The sequence below is a fragment of the Chlamydotis macqueenii genome, chromosome 4 (genome assembly GCF_036417535.1).
Source record: "Chlamydotis macqueenii isolate bChlMac1 chromosome 4, bChlMac1.mat, whole genome shotgun sequence".
In the NCBI taxonomy this organism is placed as follows: domain Eukaryota; kingdom Metazoa; phylum Chordata; class Aves; order Otidiformes; family Otididae; genus Chlamydotis; species Chlamydotis macqueenii.
This window is the reverse complement of record NC_141559.1, coordinates 5,479,441-5,503,556: the sequence shown is the minus strand read 5'-3', so window position 1 is coordinate 5,503,556 and position 24,116 is coordinate 5,479,441. Positions and strand designations below refer to the sequence as shown.

The window sequence follows — 24,116 nt, the reverse complement described above, 5'->3', positions numbered from 1 at the left end:
GATCTATGAATCCTAGGTGTATAAAACAAGAAAGTCAACTTGAGTCCAGTGCCCGTAAGTTGCAGAGGGTGGGGAAAAAGCAAATGCAATAAAGCTTTGGCACTGAGGATATCAGATCAGCATATGTATCTTTTCACCAACGCTTCTCTGAGCAGAAACATACAAGAAAATTCCAGGGCAGGAATCGTATAAATTCAGAGTCACGCATTAAGAGATACCGTCTTACACCATGAACTGGCTGCAGAGACCAGAACAAGTCGGAGCTGCAGCGGTAGAGCAGGCAGCTGTCATCGGCACGCCGAGTGCTCCCCAGCACTCCTCCACCGGGAAGCGTTTGCGTTCTGGGTAAGAAGCTGTTCTCACTTTTGTGCAGCACGTGGGAGATGACAGAGCCCTCTCCCCTCCAGCACCCTACTGCTGAAAAGGGTCAGGGATTAGATTATATGAACCGTCAGCAGCCCCCGACAGCCAGCAGCGTGGGACCAAGCAACTCCTTTCTTGCAGAACTGAAACAATACCATTTCCAAAAGTAGCCAATTACAGTAAAATTTGCAAAAATAAGGGTGGTAGCTTTAAGGATGTTGGCTACTGAAAGTTATCATCTTCACAGAGCAAACATAAGAAACTAAGGAAGAAAAGCCCAAACTGAGTAAGGACTGGCACCAACCCTTCTTCAAGAAAGGCTTTCTCCAAGTTCAACAACCAAGTCACGGCCTCGGAGGAAGGCGAACAGGACTGCCTTCCTAACGTCAGGATTGGCACCCAGAGGCTCAGTACCGCTGAAGAACAATGATGAAATTCTCCAGTATTAAGTTCCACAGAAGCTTTACTACATCATTTAAAGAGCAAATGATGTTATGGACAACGACAGAATACTGGTTCACATTTTAATCACACATTATGAAACCAATTTTGTCAGCTTGTTTTTCTGAAAATGTAGTGGAAATTTACACTATGTTTTCCCAGTTCTCCACAGTCAGCAATGACGGAGCCAAGTGTGCCAGCTTCCCTGTATTTCAGCCTGCTGCAGCCAAAGGAATCCCCAACAAACTATTAATTCCGGGTACTTTATTTGCTGGAGAGGACCATCTAGTAGAAAGACACCAATCATCCAAACACATATAAAGAATATGTAGCCAGTGACTGCCTGAATGCCTTAAGATTGTGAAAGTTTAGGTTTGACAAAACAATTGGCAATCCCCAAAAGCTACCGCTACTCCCCCTAACTGCTTATAAGGACTTGCTTCTGACTCGCTTGGAAATTTTACCATTGAACTCATTGCATAAATCAGCTAAGAAGATAAACCTCAATGGGTTTTTTCCTGCTATTTCTGTGAGTTAAAGGTTAATGAATAGCTTCAGCATAAAGCGCAGGCCAGCTGCTTCGTGATATCATTCACCCGACTCCTTGGCACAATGAAATACACATTTCTGATCCAACGTACTCTGCAATTGCTGACAGCTAAAAAATTACTATCTAAATATTTTTACTCATAAAAAATTTATTAGTACCTCTATCAGAGTATTTGTGCGTATATACTTTAGCCCATGTGGTTATCATGTGAAATTCCTTTTGAGTACATGGAATGATTACTGAAAGAGATCTAATTTTATCATAAATAAATTAAATTAATCGTTCTAGATTCTGCCCAGCTGACAGTCAGTTTCGTGTTTTGACTAGTAAAGCTCGGTGGCTTTGCAAGGCTTAGGTTCTGTAGAAAGGAAGGACTCCACAGCTGATGTTGCATCTCATAACTGTCAACTCCAAGATATAATGGCTGCGTACCCTCACAGACAACATGCAGTAGCCCATTTCACCAAATAAAGGGCAACAGTTGCTAAAGCACCACAAATCAAAACCAAAGTTTAGAAACCATTTTACAGTCACAGAATAAAACAGATGTGTTCAAAGTGTGTATTCTGGGTTTAACACCACCTCTGTTCTTTTCGGGAAGCACAAACTACCCATCTCCCACCCAGGAGCTTCTGTACCTACCCCGATACCGATCCCTGCACCCTGTGAATACTCCCACATGAGACTTTTCCTAACCACAAAAGCTCTGGCAGAGCCAGGGTCTCGGGCTGCCTTGCTGAACTAGACTGTCTTATCGTTTCACAGTTTGACATTTGATTACACCTCAATGCAGGCGCACAGAGACACGTCAGATATCCTGGAGCATTTAAGAGACGTGAGGCTGTGACATATGACACAAACCTCCCGGAAACTTTAATCCGCCTGCAGCAGCAGTTCAAATCCAGAATCCAGGCTGGGAATAGTCCGATAGCAGACATGGTGGTGGGAACTTGCTATACTATAGGACTCTACTTATCACCCAACTTCAAAACATCAGGCAAAATACTGCCTGCTTGCTTCACAGAGCAATCCAAATACTTGCAGGATCAGAAAAAATATACCGTTTCCTTAACACGTGTGATTACGCCAAACTGCTGGAGCCCTGGGAAGTTGTGGGCGTTCCTCTGACAGTGAGGAGCTCACAGGTGAAGTGGCACTCTGTCACAAACTGGGAACAGCCCAGCTGAGTTTTTTGCGTTTTACAAAAACAAGCTTCTCTGCTGACTTCACATTAGAAGCACTTCCTACAATTATTATTATTACAGCCAATCAACTGTGAAAACATTAGAAAACCATTGTGGAAGTTAATGCTTGTTATTTCTATACCGGTAACAAATTTGAGTTCTGCCGACCTGACCAACTTGATTAGAAAGGCCGTTCCAGACCCAACTAAGACAGGCACTGAATAAAAAAGGGCTGACCTTTGGAAATAAGTCCTCAGTTATCTAAGCTTCAGTGCTGATGGCTATATGGAGTGCTAACATTTTTGTAGAACTGCTGTGAACCACTTACTCCATGCTTTTTTAACTCTCGGGGGCCTTGACTTGAAACATACGCTACAGATCTTTGACGTTGCGGAGATGGTCAGATGTTCCTCAAGACTGAGGGGCTTTCTAGGAAGCAGCCAGTCCACAGACAGCAGAGGACCCAGCAAACCCGTGAGTGGTGGGGAAGGCAGCTCTCCAGCGCAGAGCCGCAGCGCGACAGTCGGCACGCTCCCCGCGGGCACGGAGATCGGCGGGAGCACACCGGGAGATCTTGGAGGCCAGGTTTCTCTGGAGCCACTGCTGCACGTTCAAGCTGCATTCCCCTGACAGGGCAAAACCTGCTAGCATTCTAGTTACCTCTGCTGCTGCTCCAAGACTTTTATCTCCGCTTTCCCTATTTCTCTGGGCTGAATGTCTACATTTCTTGGGCAGACCATTTTCAGTACTCCCATGTGTACTGCAAACAGAACTGGACAGCTGCAGTATCATTCGCAATTATCCTGTTTTCTTTAAAGCCACTGTGATCCATTTTCATTTGTTTTTTTTTCAGGAAAATTAAAGAAGGCTTTAAAAAAGAGCTCCCAAACCTCATGCACCACAATGAGCACTTGGGCGGGTTGGCGCAAAAAATCAAGGGGGGTAAGGAGCGGGCTCAATTGCTTCCTGTGGTTAAGATGTTAAAATCCATTCCAGAAGACTCTGGCTCGATACTGTGGGTTTCGCCGATATCTTATTTACGAACATCGGAAATAAACTTGCATGTGTGCCCCGCTTTCGGTAGAAAGCACATGTTAAACAGATGGAACTCGGTTATATTTCCATCAAGTACAATTGAAGACTCATATTGAAGATGCTGCCAGATGCCACAAAAATGAAACAGCTTCCAGAAGAGCAGAATTTGCTGTTGCAGTGACAGCACTTTCCGACAAAATAACAGGCTATGCTAACAAACTGAAGGAATTTGGCTTATCCACAGAGATATTTCTCTTACCAGAGTAATTTATAACTTCTTTTTGCAATCAGACATCCATTTATGCCAAGTAATTTAGGCCAGATATATTAATAATTGGGTATACACGAAGCCAGATTTAAGGCTTCTTTAAACACTTTCGCAAATTCTTCCTTTAAAGAACAGTCAGAAACAGAATACACTCCAACCTGGATGGTGTGACACTCACACTGACTCTGCACCGTGTAGCTGTTATCCGGGCACACGTTGGCCAGCGGTACTCTCAGAGCCAGGTATTGCACATCTGGCCTTACGATGCAGTAAACACCTGAACCTTGGCTTTTTTCACGTCTCATTCTTGATCAGACATTGTCTCCTTGCTCTGTATGTTGCTCGTATCTTTCCTCATTCATACTACCCGACACCAATGAAAACGGTCAAATCCAGTGCAATTTGCACTGAAAATGGATGTTTTTAGCAATTTCTTATAAATACAGACAGAATAAAAGCAAATCCCACTGAAAGGAGCTGGAGAAAAGAAAGGTTATTTCTTAATTATAAATGCTTCGTGCAATAAAATGCAATGAGATATTAATGAGAACTGTGAAAAAAAGACAGAAAATGAACTTTTTTTTTTTTTTGTGGCACAAATTTAAGTCCATGGTAGCAAATCACATCACTGCAGAGGGGAAAAAAAAAAAGCCTACTGCTTGTAAAAGGAAAAAAAAAAACATATTCTTCTGTGTTTCTGCATAACCATCCACAGGTATCTATCTCGTCAGGTCACCACTGTCCTGACTAAGGTGCTTAGGCAGAGAATAAGCCTGACTTAAGGAACTCGGCTTGCAGCAAGGGCAAGAGACTCTGCTGGCAACATCTCCTGAGTGAAAGCATCTTTGTCTGCTAGAACCCAGCTTTCTAAGCCTATTGTTAATGCCAGTTCGTTCAGGTTTTTGACAGAGAAGAAAACAGATGGAGGATACAACTGGAGACAAGAACAGACATGACATGAGAGAGAGTCACTTACTATTAGAATGGGCAGATACTGTTATATATTTTGGTATTAGCCTTTTATTCCACATCTTGTAAATGTTCTATTCCACTACTATTTAAGACTGTAAAAACATGCGAACTGAGGGAGGGAAGCGGACCTTTATAAGCATACGGAACAGCACAGGAACTCATTATTAGTTACATGACCCTGGTGAGTACTGGATGAGCGCTGAAGGACTCGAGAGCCTCCCTCCATGTAAAACCACTGACAAGTTCGCAATGGTCAAGAGTATTTCCCTGCTCTGCCAAACTAGGACACATATGCCTCAAAGATGTACTTCAAAGCCTGGGACACGGGTGTGGCTGGAATTGCTTAAGGAAAAGATGAAGAAGTGACGGAGTTATAAATATCTTCATGTGGAGCAAACACCGGATATTACCAAGCTCATTAATTTGGCAGAGAAGGAACTACCCTGAATCAACGGCTAGCAGCTGAAGCCAGAAAAAGCCAATGGAGTTGCAACAGTACAGTGAAACATCTCGCCAAAGCAAATCACACCGCTTACTTTTATCAATTTAGATGCAGAGCCAGTTGTTTTAATGCAGTGCATTTAGTTTTGTCTTTTAAAAGGTAAATTGACATTTTGCCATTGAACAAATTGAGCTTTTCTTCTACCAAGGATAGGGTTCAATTGTGTCAAGACAGTAGATGGGTGAAGGCTCAGAGTATTTTTCACCAGAGAAAAGAATTCCTGAACTGATCAAATAGAAGGAGATGCAGCTTCTCCAGGCTTAATGAACGTGTCATTCCACTGCAGTCATCAATATTGAGTCCATGCTGCATCTGCTACAACAATAACAAACTCTTTGTGAGAAAGACAACTGTTATATAACAGCATTGATATTGATGACAAACTACTCAGACTGATGAGTGAATAACAATTTTTTTTTTTTTTTTACTTAGGCAGGTGTGAATCCAAATTTACGTTTGTCAGCCTTTAAAATACTAGCACCTTCCAGGCTCTGAATGCAACTGAAAACTTTAAAAGCCAAATGCACTCCAAATACAACAAAAGGTAAATGTTGAAGATCCACATGTCCAAACATCCCTCAGTCTTACAGCTTGTCTATAAATCAGTTCTCCCTTATTCTGCTAGCGTGACATACTGAGTGCTCTGTAGAACCAGTCAGAAAGAAACCACCCGTCAAATCTACTTATCATAACAAGTTTGTGGACAGCACGTCTACAGGAAAGTACACTTGTTAATTTTGTCCCTCTTTTGTTTATAATTCCAGGTGAAATGTTTCAGGAAGAAAGAGATAACTTTCTTAATATATTTTCAGTGGGACTCTTTTTTCCATGGGACCTGTATTTCCTGCATGATTTCTTCTCCCCCCCCCCCCCCCCCCCCCCCAATTATTTCCTCCTCATAAAAGAATGGGAAAAAGTTAAAAAGGCAAAGTAACATTTTATGGAGTGTTATTTTTCACTTTTTAAAGGTAACTTATCACCTCTAAGTGCTAAGGGCATGCTGGAAAGCTAAATGAATACATCCGCGCCACGGCACTCGCAGCACCGCAAAGCGGACTGCTGTTAAAGCAGACTCCTGTGGCCAAGCCGTGGAGGAAGAGCCGCCACCGCGAATGGTGTGTTGGGAAATCCTCACAAACAGGGAACCAGCAATCAAGCGAGGACTTTTCTTAAGTGTGTGAGGGTAAAAATTGAAATCCAAATCTCTGCCACTTGGAAACACTCAAAGATTTTGTTCAAAATTTTAGATGATGTTTATGTAGATGGCTAATTGAGAATCAGGAAGAGATTTTATGGCAATCTGAAAGCGAAGGATCCAGTCACCTGCATACAGCAGATGAAACCATAGGCAAGGGGAGCAGAGAAACACTAGACGCTGATGGTAATGTGGCTTGTTTGGTGCTTTCGCTCCTCACCTCACTGCAAGCTATCTCTGATTCCGCCTTTGCGTCTCATGGACACATCTCCCAAAACAATGACTTCAGAAGGAGTGCTCAGAGGACCCCCCAGGCCTTGCCCACAAAGAGGCAGTTTACCAAGAGCGTTTGATTTCAGAAAATCTGCACAGAGACATTTAGCTGATATTCCCAGGCAACACGTTCCATTTCAACAGGAGAGGAGAGCCAAGCACAAACAGACAGATGCTGACCCTCACAGACTAGTTGGTAACAGGAGGCAAAAAGGACCTCAGCAAAGTAAAACCCTTCACCTGCTTCAATGGTCAGATCCTTTGCTGGCCCCTATGATTTGCGCAGTAAGAAACAGAAGATATTTCTGATGCCTGTGGCCAGCTCATCAGAAACAAAACCACCCCGCACAGTGATGACAGGTTTTTATGAGCTATGGCAGTGCTCACGGACTCAGAATTTCACCAGTACAATTGTGTCACACGGGTCTCTCACGGGTGACAAAGTGAAATCACTCACGTACAGAATATTCCAGAATAGGTGATACTAACACATATGACCGAGGGCCAGGAGGCGAGAGTGGGACAGTATGTCTGCTGGCAGGTTTCTGCCTTCAGGAGCTTAGGGCCTGGTACTGGAGAGGGGCATGTACATCAGTACCTATCCACCCTGTCAACAGTCAGCATAACACGCTCCAAGTGCGGCAAGGAATTCCCAATTCAGTAACTAGGAGATTCACAAGTGCATTTCATCATCAACTCTGTTCCCAAATAAAGGTCCAAATCCTCGTCCACCCACACACACCTCACTCAGTCTTGCCCTCTGCCTTGAAAACAGCCTCTTCCACAACCTTTCCCTCAACCATTTTTGCCAAAGGAATACCAATTAAAAGAGATCAAGATCCCAGGTCTCAAGACCGTACCTCACTACTTTCCTTTATGGCTTCATCTTATTAATTTGTACTTCATAAGGGCTTACAGTGTTTCTATGATTCTCATGAACCCTTTCAAAAGCTTTCTTATAAAGAAAAGGCACCTTCTGGGAAAAAAAAAAAGAAGAAAGCCTGTTTAATTCAAGGGGTAGAACTGTCTTCAGATAGCTTTGCTTGCATGTCATATGCTCTTCTCACACAGATGGTCCTAAACGTAATTGTAAACAGCAACACCTTCCAAGGATTCCAAGTGACCACACCATCAACTTCTACTGCATTACAATATCATCAGTATTATTTTCTTCCAACAAGCACACGCATCAGAAAGCAAGAGCTGCAGACCAGTGACCCGTTTGATCTCACGCCTTCCTCATAGTTGCACTTCATGCTACGCCCTATCCTCTACAACCCTGCCAAAATTTGCATATAATCCACTTACACGCCCCTCCACTTTAATGCCCTTACAGTGCCTCACACCCCCTTACTGGTTTGCAGCTTGCACTGGTGTCGTGGTTTTGTTAGTGAGGGGGGGGCCCTAAGGTGGCAGCTTCTGTAGGAAACTGCTAGAAGTCGCTCCCCTTTGTTCAGGGGACTTGGCCAGGCCTAGGGCGGACCCACTGCTGGCCAAGGCCGAGCCGATTGGTAGCAGAATGTCTCGTGATAACGCCTCTGCGATAACATATTTAAGAATGGGAAAACAGAAAAAAAAAGAAAGAGAGGAGAGAAGATGTGAAGAAGCTGAGCGGGGGCAGAGGCGCAGAGGGGGAGGCGCAGGCCTCATGGGCCTTGCAGGCCTCACCCTCTGGCCTCTCGCCAGGCAGCCGACTGGGCCCGACTCGGTCCAGCCCGGCTGCAAGAAGTGGAGAGGAGATGAGAAGTGAATGAGATGTAAAAAAGATCCTGGGAGACATCTGCCAGCCTGTTGTGAGGAACGGCTGCAGACGCCAAGGTCAGTTCAGAAGGAGGGGGAGGAGTAATGTGGCTCCTGGCCAAGATTCCCCTGCAGCCTGTGGTGACGACCATGGTGGAGCAGGTTGTCCCCCTGCAGCCCATGGAGGTCCACGGAGGAGCAGAGATCCACTTGGAGCCCATGAAGGACCCCACACCGGGGGAGGTGGATGCCTGAAGGCAGCTGTGGCCCGTGGAGGGCCCGCTGGGGCAGCTGTTCTGAAGGGACTGCACCCGTGGAAGAGATGACCCACGCCGGAGCAGTTCCACAAAGGACTGTGGCCCATGGGAGGGACCCCACAATGGAGCAGGGGAGGAATGTGAGGAGTTCTTCCCCCAACCATGAAGCAGCGGCGTAAAACAACATGTGATGAACTGACTGCAACCCCCATTCCCTCTTCCCCCCTGTGCCGCTCGGGGGGGGAAGGTAGTAGAGATAATGTTAAGCTTGGGAAGAGGGAGGGGTGGGGGGAGGTTATCTTGTTCTCTGTCTCATTATCCTGCTGTTTGTAGTAATAAATGAATAGTTTTCCCCAAGTCAAGTCTGTTTTGCCCGTGATGGTAACTTTAAGGATTTCTCCCTGTCCTTATCTCAAACCTTGAGCCGTTTTTCCTTATATTTTCTCTCCCTATTCTCTCGGAGTGTGGGGGGAGTGAGAGAGAGACTGCGTAGTCTGGTCCGATCGGGGCTGAACTACAATAACTGGTTTTACTTGAGTTCTCGATTGTGGCTGAAAGGCTTTAAAGCTAATGACGACTTCCAACTACATATTGGTCAATTTTTCACAAGAAGAAAGGAGGTGATGTCATCCTCAAAGATGCAATGATAGGAATTTCTGTGGTTTGCTTAATAAGAATATATGGATTTCTGTCACAGAAACCAAGGCTATCATAAAGCAAAGAATTCCAGGTAACACTGGGAATACAGCAGGGAAAAAAAGTTATATATATGCTAAAAAATTATCATCTAGGAAAAGTTGTTGAAATATTCTCCAAACCATATGCAACTGCTTCCATTTCACTAATACAGTTAATCTGTAATAGCACTTAATCTTTATAGACACTGGAGACAAAATCCTGCTGTCATGTAGCTTCACAGATACCATTGTTTATAAAACATCTATGTATTTTTCCATAAATACGCAAGATTCAAAATGGCAACACTTCTGATACTGCACATCTGTTGCTGTATGAGGATTACTCATAGTTTTCTGATTATTTTGAAGAAAATAGCTACAGTGCCAGAGTTTTCGCTTTTTGATATACATTAACATACAACAGGAAGCATGTGACGGCCTGCCACAAACTTTAGAGCACAATCTGAAATGTTCCCTTGGTGCCATCCATTAGATTTCAAGTGAAATTCAAGTTTAGGCTTCTGCAAAGTCCCAAGCAAACTGCTCAGTCCTGCGGTTTTTTGCAGGAGCTTCTCAGGAAGCTGATGTTCCTGAAGCTTCTGTAGAGCTTCTGACTGCCAATCAAATTCATAAAAGCTCCAACCGAACACCAACTCCCTCCTTTTCTTCACAGATCCAGTCTCAGAGGAAAACACCTCGTGTCTGCATTTATAGCTTCATCCTCCTTCCATTAGCTGTGCTTTCTCACCACACCACTTCTCCATGATTGTTCCCAATACTCACTTCACTTCAGGATTACTTCACTACACCAAGAGGTTTTAATATACGCTGTCATTGGACTTGCACACATTTGATATTATCCTGTGTCAACAAAACAATCCTGGACTGGTCTTACTAAGTGCAGCGCTGGCATACAGAATTTATGTCTCATGTAGAGCTCTGTTTCCGATTTCCAACACAAGTCAGCGAAAAATCTACAGAGGATCTAAGTGAAATCTGTAGATCACAGCCCAGCTGAGGTACCCGGTGTCGTCAACATCAGTGCAGGTCTACCCCATCTGCAAACCCAGCCACCCACACCTCAGACCCTAGAACGCTCTAAACTTAGTTGTGCCGAAACCTCTGCAGGGCTGTCTGTGAACAGTGATGGTCATGGCTCCAGAAATGGAAAGGTAAAAGAGGAAAGGGAAGATGGACAGGCTCAGACGAGAGAAGAAAAAAGAAATACCCTCCCCACGGTCACAGAACACGGGACAGACTCCGCAGCTCTTACTTGCTTTGTCTCACCTCCTCAATTCTGAACTGTTCAACTCCCGCTAAATTTTAATACAGCATCTAGCCCAACTGTCATACTAACAGGACGTAAAAATTCCCTTAGCAGAAACTCAGAGTTACCCAGCTTAACCAAATTGTCATGGTAAGAGGAGCACCATTTTCAGAGCTGCAGGTACGCAGTCATTTACTGCCATCCCAGGGTGCCAAAAGCTCCAGAAACCGCACTCAGCCCAAATTCACCAACTGCATCTAATGAAGATTGCCATCATAAGCAATGCTGACAGGCAGGAGAGTATCATCTCTGCCCAAGAAGCCGAGGCAACTAACAGCTCCATGGCAGGTAAAATAGAGAAAACACCGTTTAGAACAAGAGTTAATTAAGTGAACGAGATACGTGAACAAACGGAAGTTACTAGATGTTTACATTTTCTTCAGTCATTCGCTGTACTCCATCAGTTACTTCAGCTTCAAACAGAACTATTAAAAGACATCTGAGAAGCATTACAGAATTCTGGTGCCCCACACAATTATCCGCGCAGCAGAACTCGCGGCTAGTCTGTTGCAATATGCTATTCAAACACCAAACACTTCCTTTCCTAGGAGAGGAGATAAACCAGGAATTTCATTTGTGAAATCCCAGGTGGCTGTCTTCCACATTACAGACACCTGAGGGCAACAAATGCTTTAACACGTTCTGCACCCTCGGGTGAATGTTCCAGACGCGTTCCAAGAAGAGCTCCCCTTCATGGAACCACATTACACGATAACAAGCAGGAATTCTTCCTCAAGCCAAACTAAGATTATACTAAGAGTTACCTAAACACATTATTGCTTCAATATTTTGCATGCATTTGGTACTCTTTCAATTTCTTCTGAGTATCTTTGAAAAAATAAAATCGGTAAATTCTGCAATCCGCTCCTACAAACAGCAAATAAACACTTCAAAAACACAGCAGGAGCCAATTCTTGGTGCTGAAAAGTGCACTGTGTCACAAAATGTCTTGACCCATAGAAGGGGTTTTTTGCCTGTCAGGCTGGCATCATTTGCAGTACCATAATAAGCCAACTCTTATCTAACACAAGTGCAAACAATGTTCTTCAATGAGTTTATAATAATAAGTTTATCGCCTAGTTTTTAAGAAAACCATCAAGTCCAGTCTGGCCAAAATTGTTTGATATTGGTACAAAAAGAAGCAAACAGTGAAACAGTTGCTTGAGCAATTAAGTATACTAAAGCACAGAGAAACGTTTTCACAGGAGATCAAAAGGTTCATTAAATCATTAAAGCACACTCAGAGAGCCATCAAATGTATGAGACCTTTCACTACAAAAAAAAATTGGTGAAAGCAGAGAAAAAAAAAAAGCCAGAATTTTAAAAATAATGCTTTGTAATTGATCGACAGAACTCCAACTGGCTGTTTTGTTCTTTTGGTTTTTTGGGTTTTTTTTTTTTTTTAATCTATTATTCAGAGTGCAGGCCTTACTTTTTTCCAATAATGCCAGTGCATTTAAGCTTCAGCTCTTTTTTAAACACACATTCATCCTCTAACAATAGATACCAATAGAGGAAAGCTATTCTGCTGTTTCTATTTAATATACCTGCCTTCCACACAATCAAAAAATTTGGTCTGAAGATCTCATTAAGAGTGCAAAATCCATTTAACATTGCTTCTAGAAGGCTTCAATATAATTATTTCATAGAATCATAGAATCATAGAATGGTTAGGGTTGGAAGGGACCTTCAAAGGTCATCTAGTCCAACCCCCCTGCAAGGAGCAGGGACATCCCTGACTAGGTCAGGTTGCTCAGAGCCTCATCCAGCCTGGCCTTGAACGCTTCCAGAGATGGGGCCTCCACCACCTTTCTGGGCAACCTGTTCCAGTGTTCTATAATGCGCATCGTAAAAAATTTTTTCCTAATTTCTAATCTAAATCTACCCCCCTCTATTTTAAAACCATTACCCCTCGTCCTATTGCACCAGGCCCTACTGAACAGCCTTTCCCCATCTTTCCTGTAGGCCCCCTGGAGGTACTGGAAGACCACTATCAGGTCTCCCCGGAGCCTCCTCTTCTCCAGGCTGAACAGCCCCAACTCTCTCAGCCTGGCCTCATAAGAGAGGTGCTCCAGCCCTTTTATCATCTTCGTGGCCCTCCTCTGGACCTTCTCCAACTGGTCCATGTCCTTCTTGTGCTGGGGGCTCCAGAACTGGACACAGTACTCCAGGTGGGGTCTCACCAGGGCAGAGTAGAGGGGGAGAATCACCTCCCTCGACCTGCTGGCCACGCTCCTCTTGATGCAGCCCAGGATGCGGTTGGCCTTCTGGGCCGCAAGGTGTGGCTCAAATAAAAAGCAAAATCAATAAATCTTAGTGATAAAAAGCTTGGGGTTTTTTTTCCTCTCTCTTGAAAAAATACTCAAGTATCAGAAACATTTTTCTGTAATTCAGCGAGTTCAATCTGCCAGTTTCTCTGGAAAATGCGTCCCGTAAGTCTATGTTCTACGATATAAAGAGCAGTTTATTAAGGAGGTGGGACACAAAATCATTTTTAGGATAAGTTTCAGGCAGAAGATGAGCACCATTTTAAAACAAAACCAAGAAGTCATTCCAAATGTTCTTTGAAAATGGTAGCTGGGCAGAACCTTCAATCACGTACACGCTAAGTACTAGTGCAGTAATCGACTAGCTTAAATTTTTCACACACAGATCCACTTTTGTTTTGGACTCCAAAGCACTGAAGTAGTTCAAGTTGCAGTGTGAAATACCTCTAAGCACAGGTCAACACCCAGGTCTCGCTGCAGTGCTATGATCTGTTCAGCTCTCTATTGCTGGACTTCTTGTAGATAAAGAAAAAAAGCCCATTTTATGTCCCAAATACTTGAATTACTTCCACATGGCAGATTTGTGAAAATAAACTAGATGTAAGATCTACTTTGTCTCTCAGAAGTATTCCATTATTTTTTAGGAATGATAAAGGGTCCAATCAAAAACAAATCTGGTTTAATCCATTTGCAAATAATAATTCTGCACCTTGCCTTCATTCTTCTACACTAACAACATAGAGCTTTGATGCCCTGATTGCAAAATTAGGCAACTCTCTCTAGCTTTTGTTAAAATCTCTTTCATCTTTGGTGTGGTAAACCCACTATGTTTTTCTTTTAACTAAAAAATTAAAAAAAAAAAAAATTTAAAACCAAACAAAATCCTAAACAACACAGGTCAAAAGTTATGAAAGGTACTCAAAATCACATTAAGAAAGATAACAAGCATTTGAAGTTGTAAGCAAATGTCAGGTATTCACACGGCTAGTCACACTGTTCCCCTCCTTTGCACGGAAGCTAGCAATGAATGCCTTGCGGTGGCTTTTCTACACAGCATCTTCCAAAGATCCTAGACCTAACCCAGTTACAGGCCTCTGCCCAGCGGTGGACACCCCCAGAGCATCCCTGCCCTCTCAAACAACAGCATTTAAGCCATCCAAGAGCTCTGCTCCAAGAACCACAGCTGCAGATTTTGTAGCTATATATACGACAAGTGGGGGCTCAAGAGCGTCATCTCTCTTGTAGCACTCTGACAAGACCCTCTTGTCTCTAAAACCAGTGACTCAGCACACAATACTGCTACTGCTCACACACATGCTTAATTGAAGCACTTAATTAACTCTTAAGCACTTCATTAAGTCTGTGGGAGTACTTAACAGAGCCTGAAGTCTAACGCTGTAATGTGGCACACATACAGTATCCCATCTTGTGCCTACAGAACCCATTATGCTACTACGGAATGTTTTCTTCTAAAAACTCACCCATTATGCAAGTTACACATCTGACAAAAATGCAGCAAGTTACCTCAAATCCCATTAATTATCTACTTTCTCACACCACATGCTTAACCTTTCCAAAAAAAAAAAAAAAACCAAAAAAAAAAAACCTACAGGTGTTGGAGTAGTTCTTGGAAATACAATAAAACATGCTTTTCTTGGGCAAACACAGCTCCTGCTCAAATCCACAGACCAGAGCCCTGGAAAGAGCAGGGTGTCCAAACCAGGGAAATGCAGCCGTGCCACCTCCGCCAACGACGGCACGTACAGAGGGCTCGCGCCGCTCGCTCCCGACACACAGCAAAGCATGACTCGCCCCATTTCCCCCTAATGCACCCCAGGAAAGCCTGGCCAGGCTTCACCCTCAACATTGCCGTGCCTTCCCACCGCTCTCGCCAGGTCTGGAATAAAAACAGTTTTACAGAACAGCACAGGAAGAGAAAATAGAGACGGAAAACACAAAAACCCAATAAATATACTTAAGTGTGTAATCTACAGTACAATACCTCACAGCTCATGATGTCCAGCTCCCTCCCAGGCAGCAAAACCTGCCCCTTAGCACCATCCCCACTTTATACACTGAGCATCCCTGGTGCCAATTTGGGCAAGTTGTCCCAGCTGCTGGCTAATTGGTAAGCTGTCCCAGCTGCATCCCCAGCCACAGGGGCCACCAGCTCCAGCTCCCACTCCCGCTCCCCTCCCAGCCCAGGTGAGCATTAACTCTGTCCTCACCAGGACCAGGACAACCCTCTATTTTCTATCTTTGAAACAAGGGGACAACGGCAGACTGCTGGCTGGAGATGTGCTGTTAAACCTAGGGAGAAGGGAAAGAGCAATTAGGAGAGAAAGCCTGACCACGACTATGAATTATTCAGTGCAGGAATGAGTCCGACCCCCTTACAAAAGCTATAGAATGACCTCATGAAACTTTGTGACTGGATAATAAAAGGCCAAAGGACAATCAAGGCAAAAAAAAAAATATAAACAGATATCTATGGTGAAAAAAAAAAAATCCTACCTTCATAGATGAAACGATAAGCTTCAAACTGACTGTTATCATTCAGGAGAGATATCTCTATGTTATGATAAACAGTCTGGGCTGTTGCAACTACTTCCAAGTCGTTCTTGTTTGTTTGTTTTCATTGTTGTCATACAAGTTTTAGACTGTTATTTCAAAGCCTAGCTAAAACAAATAACTTGCTGACCATGTTTACAACATCCTTAAGAGTCCAAAGACCACTCAACTCGGCTATTTATGAATTTATTATCCTGATGTAACATGGACAGTCATGCCTCATTGCTTTCCGGTTACCAAACTGAATTGTAATTCAAAAAAAATGGACCATTTTAGCCTGCAAATACTATAATTAAAAAAAATTATGAGCACAGAAGAAATAAGCTAAAATTTTTTCAGAATTTAAGTTGTCTTGCTAGAAAAGAAGCACAGCATTAATGCTACAGACAGCTTCCTATCTTTACTTAGGAAAAAAAAATGTAGCAGCGAATGTGTCTTTTCTATAGCAACCTCTTGTGACACGATTCAGAGAAAAATTTAGTGTTTGGAAATGACAGAAGCATTCCTCACACGCAAGCCAGTCCAAGCTGACAGCTCACACTGTTCCCACCAACTTAGCAATCCTCTACAGGGGCACAAGCCAGAGAAAAATGTGGCCTTATTAGCGTGCCACTCGCACACGTACACTCTGAAGAGATGCACCAGAACATCTCGGAGCAGAATTAGATTCTAGAAGATGAACTAGACAAGCGTGTTGAAAACATTCCCAAAAGCATGCAAAGCTGCACTGAGATGTTTTCTGTGTCTGGAAGACACATTAAGGTATCATGCGATTCCTCTTCCAGCCGGCAGCACTAACCCACAGGCTGAGTTCTCGGGTGAGGAAGCAGCGTTCAGCCCCAGTTTGACATCTGTTCAGGAGGAACCGAGGGACGCTGACTACTATAATTGTAGGAGGATATGCCTCAGGTGGGTGCCAGCTCCCACACAAGAAGAATGCAAGCACACCGTCAAGCTTTAGGCATTAAAAACCTCAACGTGAAATGCTGAGGTCCTTCCTATCCTTAGGCAGATTTGCACTCCAAAGAAGTTCGGGGGTTGTGCAGCCAAGAGAGCCAGACATGGAAATATTTAAGCAAGTAGCCTTGGCAGATCTTTTGCTTCTGTACACGTATTTGTGAAAGCCACTTCCTCACCACAACAGAGGTCCTGACAAGACCTTCTTCACGACTTGCCGGTCACTGCACTGGAGGTGGCCAGGCTGAAAACTCTGCCTTTGGTGCAGACAAATATTTCAGCTCAGAACTACTGTTTTGTGTAAGATTGCAATCCTTTATATACTTCACAGGAGGAAAGCTGCTTTGTTTCTCCCTTAACAGAGAACACCCGAATCTCAGCACTTTGAAGATGTTCATGTGGCACATTAGTGGGAAGAAGCTGGAAGAAGGCGCAGATGTTTGAGCATCCCTGCCTCAGGCAAAGTTATACCAAAAGAAAATAGATATCAAATTCTTTTTAAAGCTTTTCTCTTTTTTAGATGTTTGGCTCATCTTAGCTAGAGTTTGCACTTTTTAAATATCTATCTTGTCCAAAAGCAATCTGAACCAGCAGATTATGAACTGCAGGAATCTACAGGCAAAGCCATTTCCCAGACTCCGGTTTCATTTGCTTGAAGATTACTAGCAAAATAACAAAGCGTCCCTCTAAAAATGAAATACATCTCAGCACCTACTTAAACACATTTCATTTATTTATTCCAAATATTTTCCCCAAACTATCCACAATTTATTAAGAAAAAAAAACTAAAAAAGATGAGGACCCATTTATTCTTAAACAAATGTTGATTATTGCAACACACTTCCAGGTGAAAAAACATTTCTGCTGGTGTAACAAATTCACTGCCTAGAGTAGCAAGCTACCCAAACACACCTGGACCTCTTCAAAAAACATTTAATATTGTATAAAGTACAGTAAAAATGTAACACTTGGAATTATAAAAAACTGCTCAGGTTTGCATGCTACCTGGGGGACAACTTTCAAGCTCAGTGAAGTGAACCATCCCCAGACATAAATATATACCACTCAAAATTTGTATTAGGTATTTGTTCAGCTACTTAGCTTTTTCAGAAGCCTATGTCATAGCTTGTATAGTCAGGGCTGGAAATCTTTTCTCATGCTTTCCACGTCATACTTGGATTTTCAGGAAAGCACACACATACACCTATTTCTGTGATATGTCAGTTGGAAATCATGTGACCTATCAATTTGTTCCTCACTGAACCACTTAAAAATTGATTAAAAAAAATAACAGAAAAAACCCAAACCACAAAAAAAAAAAAAGGAGCTTATTGCAGTACCATCTTAAAATTCTGCCCAGTGAAGGACAGAAAGATGGAGAAATCTTGTTCATCCAGTTGTCCCAATCCTGGACTAGACAATTTAAAATAGACAACATACTGTCCTTGCCTGCTGCTGTCAAGGCTTCTCTCCTTCCTTCAGCCTTGCCACCTGACTTATGAAGGACCAAAGGCACCAAGCAACCCAAAACTTTCGGTGCCTAGTTATTAGCATGCACACCTTAATGTTTTATCTTTAGTCAAACACGTCCGTATAGGTGTTTTTGTTTACCTGCCAGGTTTAGGACATCTCATTTACATTTGTCAAGGCATCCAACTTTATACATCGTACACAACCAAGACAGTCTATTGAGGGAAACGAAAATCCATCATTTTCTTCCTCCTGACAATGCAAATGTGTTCTATGCCCACCCTCCAGAAAGGAAGTTGTTGCTTTATCTGCTCAGGAGGCTTATGCTGAAGACAGCACATGGCACATAGGTTTCCTATGCTGTTACACACAGAAGGGCAAGCAGAAAGAAACTGGTCGCTAAACTTATCTTTACAGTCTCAGATCGCCTTCAATGTCTTGTTCATTTGAATATGTAGCCATCAAAAGTTTAGGAAAAGCCCAGAAAGAATGACTGGAGCCTATTTAAATGTCTGCTTATGTCTGCAGAATCCCTAAGAAGCTGCCTGCCCTATCCCACTCAACGTGGGGCTAATTAAACAAAAATAAGGACAGTCAATAAAGTGTGAGCAGTTATTTCTTGCCTTACCAGAACATTTAAGAAAATCAAGAAGTAGCATTTTGGTTACATGAGCATTTACAGATTTAGAGTTGCTCTTTGCACAAAAGCAAAGACTGGAGGCAGGTGAAAGAGGTTTTATTTTCCTAAAGACAGACTGACTTGCTAAGAGTGTGTAAAACTGCTAACCAAGAGACAGACATTAGGCAAAATATTCCAGGACATGCAGAAAAGTTTTAAGTATCAGAAGGGAAAGAGACTGGGATTATGAGTACCTAGCGCTAGTGCAATTATAAATCTTAACCACCTAATTAATCTCCTAGCATTTTCTGCAAACTATCTCTGTGGGTAAAAAGCAGCTCTCAAGCCCACTCTATTCTATGGCTGGATCAGAGGAGTTCCTACTCATGACAGAAGCAGAACTACCAGATGTCTGTATCATCAGCAAACCACTGTCAAAGAGTCAGTCTTCCAAAAAAGAGTGGGAGTTGCATTTGTCTCCTTCCTTCATTAGTCTGACAAAGTGCCACTTCACACTGAATAGCTGAGAAAAAATCATGCTGCTATTTTAATGGTAGACCAAGCAATGAAAATTCAGAGAGGGTTTAGGGTCAGCAAAAGGCCATCCTCCCCTTCCCACCGGTTTAAAAGACTGCCGGGGGGGCGGGGTGTGGAAAAGCAGGAGAGATACACAGAGAGAAGAGGAAGATGTCCAAAGCAGCTATTTTACTGGGCCAGAAGGGCCACCATGAAACATTCTTCAGGCTGTTCCACTTGGCTCTGTTTACCCCATCTTGAATTACCGAGACGTGTACAAGCTTCCAAAAATTCAGCTCAGAGAAGCCTTCCAACATAGATATCGATCTAAATGTTATCTATACATTATGGGCTTATGAAAAGGGAGAAGAAAAGAAAGGCTCAAAGATATTCCTGCCGTGGGTTTTCTTGCACATTCTCCAATTCTTACTCATTCTGGCTGAGCCAAGAAGCAGACTGTCAGCCACATGACTCAAGCTGTTTGGACTCTAATCCCAGCAAGCACTAAGAGCACAGAGGTACATTGATATGATATGTGATTAACCATACTTTTCCCATAACATGACAGAAAAAAAAAATATTGGAGCTTAGTAGTAAGTCTAGAGCACATTTGGTGGGGGACAAAACCAGGAGTGGCTTTGGGATTTGGCATTTCCTGCATCTCCTATCACTGAAATACAATAAAAGAATTAGTCTACCATTAAGTGCAGAGTCCTGAAGTTTAATTCTTTCCATTATATTTCAGGGGGACCACTTGCAATACCGAAATCCAAAGCAACACTTAAAAAAAAAAAAGGCAGCATTCCCTCCCTCACTTTTAATATTTTGTTTTAGTAGCCTGCTTAAGAGCACTTAAAGAAAGAGAGCCACAGACCTACTATTGGCCCGTGTACCAAAATACTTGTTTTCCGTACGGTTTGCAAAAGGAATGCATTTTAAGTAGACCTGACAGCATTTCTAAGAGAAACATTTGTATGCATAAAACCACATCCAGTAGATAGACATGTTTCTGAGGCCATGCTTCCTGGGTAAAGATCAGAAGAGGAAGAGCACAAAAGGATCCGCTGCCAGAGACAGGTTAAAGCTAACTGTGTTTGGCAGGACGCTCACGGAGCATTTGAAAGTAATCTGCTTTGCAACTGTCTCACGCCTCGAGTTTGCAGAAATGAAATGAGCTACCCCTTCTGCTTCATCTTCTGCTTTCTCCGATAAAGAGCAGTCTGCGAGGTAACTCCCGAATCTCGTTATACAAAAGATGAAAGAGACGATGGTAACACGTGACAGTGGCTTAACACATGCTCCGACGATGGCTAGCACCAGGGTTTCATTCCCTCCTCTGGCTGACATGACTTAAACACAGGTTTTCCACCACCCAGCAGCAAAGCCCAGCTTTGCCATTTGCTGTTCGCTCCCAGAAGCATTGGCAGAGGAGAAATGTTTCTGGGTTCCTACCCCTGCTCCAAAGGGCAGTGCTGCTGTTCGAGGCCACAGAAAAGCAGCCCTGGGAGTGATGCTGTACACACCCTCTCCCCTTCTCAGGCACGCATTCTGACTGGTACCAGGGCTAACTAGTCAGAGGGGAAGAAAAAAAAAAAAAAACCAATAGGTATTTTACATATGAAATGGACCAATTTCGAAAGCCGAAGATGCAGCACTCCATTCCGGAGCAGCCTGTGGCCGGACATTACTCTTGCATTTCCCGGACAGGGCTGTAACTATCCCTGCATTTCTAACACCGGCCGGAGCAATGCCGCCCCGATACTCTGACGGGAAATGTCAGCTTTTCCTCCCCAGGAAAGCCTTAGCAAGGCCGGTCCCAGTGGTTTTGTTTGGGTTGACTTGTTGGGTTTTTTCCCGTTATTATAGTGTACTCGTACCACTGAGCGGTCAGACGAGAGCTCAAGGCTGTGAATCCTGGGCAGAGGGAGGCCTCTCCCGGTCACACCAGGTAAGGCACCACAGCCCCGGGGCAAAGGAGGAGCTCGATCCCCGTCCCGCACCCCCTCCCCGGTTCAGGCCCCGCCCGGGGCGGACGGCTCCCAGCCGCGGCAGCACAGCCGGTACGGCGGGACATCCCGCAGCGGGACCTGGCACAGACGGGATGACAGCCGCACTGGAGCGGCGGAGTCCCAGTCCCGGGGGGAGGGAACGCTCCTGTGCCACTCCGGAGCCACTTCCAATCCAGGTGCAGGGAGCGCGGCTCCCCGGCGAGCAGGGGCCACGGTAACCCCACAGCACGACTCGGACACAGAGGCCACGGTAACCCCACAGCACGACTCGGACACGGGGGCTGTGCAGGTGTCAGGAAGCCCACCCAGCCTGGATCCGGGCTTTAAAGCACAAAAGCCGTTAGGAACTGCTGCTGCTTCACATGGCTTGATCAGAAGAGGGGCTTAAAGCATCACAAGGCAGTACTGTATTGCCAGCTGAGATAACTGACAGTATGTTGTTTCCCATCCTGATGTCAACCAGAGTTTTATTTATTCTATGCTCAGCTGAAAAAACACAGCTTTTCATAAACATCAATACTATTTAAGTTACAGGATGCTCTTGAGGAACAAAAGATTTTTCCACCTTGGGCACTCTGGACAACAGAAAGAATAAACCATCTTGCACTCATTTAGAGATGACCTAATAAAAAGAAAAATATTCTTTATTTCCAGTTTGTCTGTTAAAGTAAATAAAAAGCAACCCTGGGCTCAAGCCCCTTCATTTCACATCCCAAATAAATAAACAGTACAACATTGTCGCAATGAACAGATGGCATGTTGTGTTTCTATTTGCCTCTGAAAGTCTGAGGTTCACTGTTATCTATTATTTAGTTTCTTTGTTCTTACCACACAAAAAAAAAGTCCAAACTCAACTCTCTGATGGTGCCCCTTTTTATGGAAAAGCACAAAGTATTTTAAAGGAACTAGTTTTGCTTCTATTTACTTTCCCCTGTCAATTCCCACTTGACTTCAGATGTGATGCTAAGACCAGAAAAGTTTAAAACTGTTTCACAAAGAGAATAAATACCTTTCCAACAAATTACAGGTTTCTGTGAAACAGCTGCAGCATTAAAAGGCCTGGCAGCAAAAGGTTGCCAACTATTACAGCCTGTGTAAATTAGGTGTTTCTGACTGCTGACAGACAAACCCTAAAAATAAAATTGAAATTAGGAAGCCTACAGCTAACAGCAGCTATGCATAATACCCAGTCGCACATCATGGAGCTGAAACGCAGCAGAGACAATACCTATTACGGCTGTTGGCTTGTTTTAGTACTTTTTAGCAACTCCGAGCTTGAAGCTGCTGTTGTGCAGTCCCAGTGGTGTACACCATTCCTTAGACTTAGCCTACACTCTGGCTGTGGCAGCCTCACTGCTATGAATATCAGCCACTTGTAGGCATTTCCAAAACCATTAAACACCAGTTCGTTTCTCAAGGAGAGCACAAAAAGTCACTTACCAGCTAACTTCTCTGTGTTTTGATTAAAATAACGCCTCAAGTCCTAAGCAATACAGGCCGGCTTTGACTTAAAAGACCCACACTTGTTTTTCTGTGATGGAGCAGATTATTGTGCATAGGAAATAGCCCTGTCAGCCCTTTGGTATGGGACAGCAGTGTCAAGGCTGTGGGTGGGGGATAGAGAGGAGCATCAAAACAGGAATCCTGAAGGCACCTGCGTAAAGAGGTTGGTTCTCATAGGCAAAAATTACCTGGGCAGTCAGAATTAACAGTTTCTGAGATCCGTGCAGCCAAGTCCATCTCGATGAATATTTTTTTCTGCTCAGAGAAAACCACAGATACATTTTTGCAAGCAGCCAATTCAGGAGCCGTGAACGCAGCACCTCCTGACGCAGACTTTTGGATAATCTGCTCAACCAAAAGCGGTTAGATAGGCCACCTAACCCTGTGAGTCAGCCCTGATATCTCCTCCTACAAACGAACGGGAAACTAAACCAAGAATAACCAAACGAAAACGGGCAGTAGGGCGGATTACCCATTCAAGACAGCAAGGAGAGAGACAACCGCACTGAGCGTTCTGCTTTAGTTCGTTTTCACTCGTCTCCGCACCTGGAATCACTAGAAGAGTAATTAATAATGCCCAGTGGTTTAGAAACCAGCCGCCGCCCCGCGCTGCGGGAAGGAAGCGGCGGGCAGGGAGCGGACTGAGCGCCGGGACACGGGGGACGCGGCCCCGGGCCCCGCCGCGGGCAGAGGGCGCCACCTGGCGGCGCGGCGAGAGGGCGCTGCCGCTTGGTCCCAGCCGCCCCCCGGCCCAGCCCGGCCTCTCTCCCGCCGCCCCGCCCGCCTCTCCGCAGGGACCGGCCCCGACGCGCCGCGACCAGCGCGGAGGCTCCGGGACCCCGCTGGGCCCGGCGACCGCAGGACGTGACTGAGGCAAGGGGAGGCACCCTGCCTAACACCCCCCCCGAAATCGGCTGTGCCGGGCACGGGCTGCAGACCCCCGCGGGCTCCGCCGTGCTCCCGGTCCCACAGAGGCGAGGGAGTTCCGAGTGCCACCCACCAGCGGGGCTGGGGTGCTCGGGGGGAGGGGAGGGGAGGGGAGGGGGGCAAGGCTCCCCGCGCAGCCCGAACACACCGCAGCTGAAGTCCTGCAGCTCTCCGCACCGCACCGAGGCCCCGGGAAAGGGCGTGCACTCCTCCTTTTACACCTCCAGTTGGAAACCCATTCCCCAGTTTAAACCAGCGTCCCCGCAGCTGAGACACTGACCAGCTGAGCGCTGGCACAGGAGACGACGGAGCTGAGAGTGAGGTCTCTCTTCCTGCCGAGGCCGGGGCCCCTGATAATCCCTGAGAGCCCAAGCCCCCCAGGAAATACCCCCTGCCGCTTCCACCCCAACCCGCTCTCTCCGGGGTGCAGGCAGGCACCAAGCTCGGTCCCGGTTCCTTACAGCCAAACGGGGATAGAGAACGGCTTTCCGAC

At 44.7% G+C, this 24,116-nt stretch overlaps 1 protein-coding gene across 1 annotated transcript in view; it reads right to left on the bottom strand.

Annotated features, from left to right (window-relative positions):
- The window catches only part of CFAP299 (cilia and flagella associated protein 299), a 159,666-nt gene that overhangs the window by 134,606 nt on the left and 944 nt on the right, over positions 1–24,116 (bottom strand). The window lies entirely within an intron of this gene.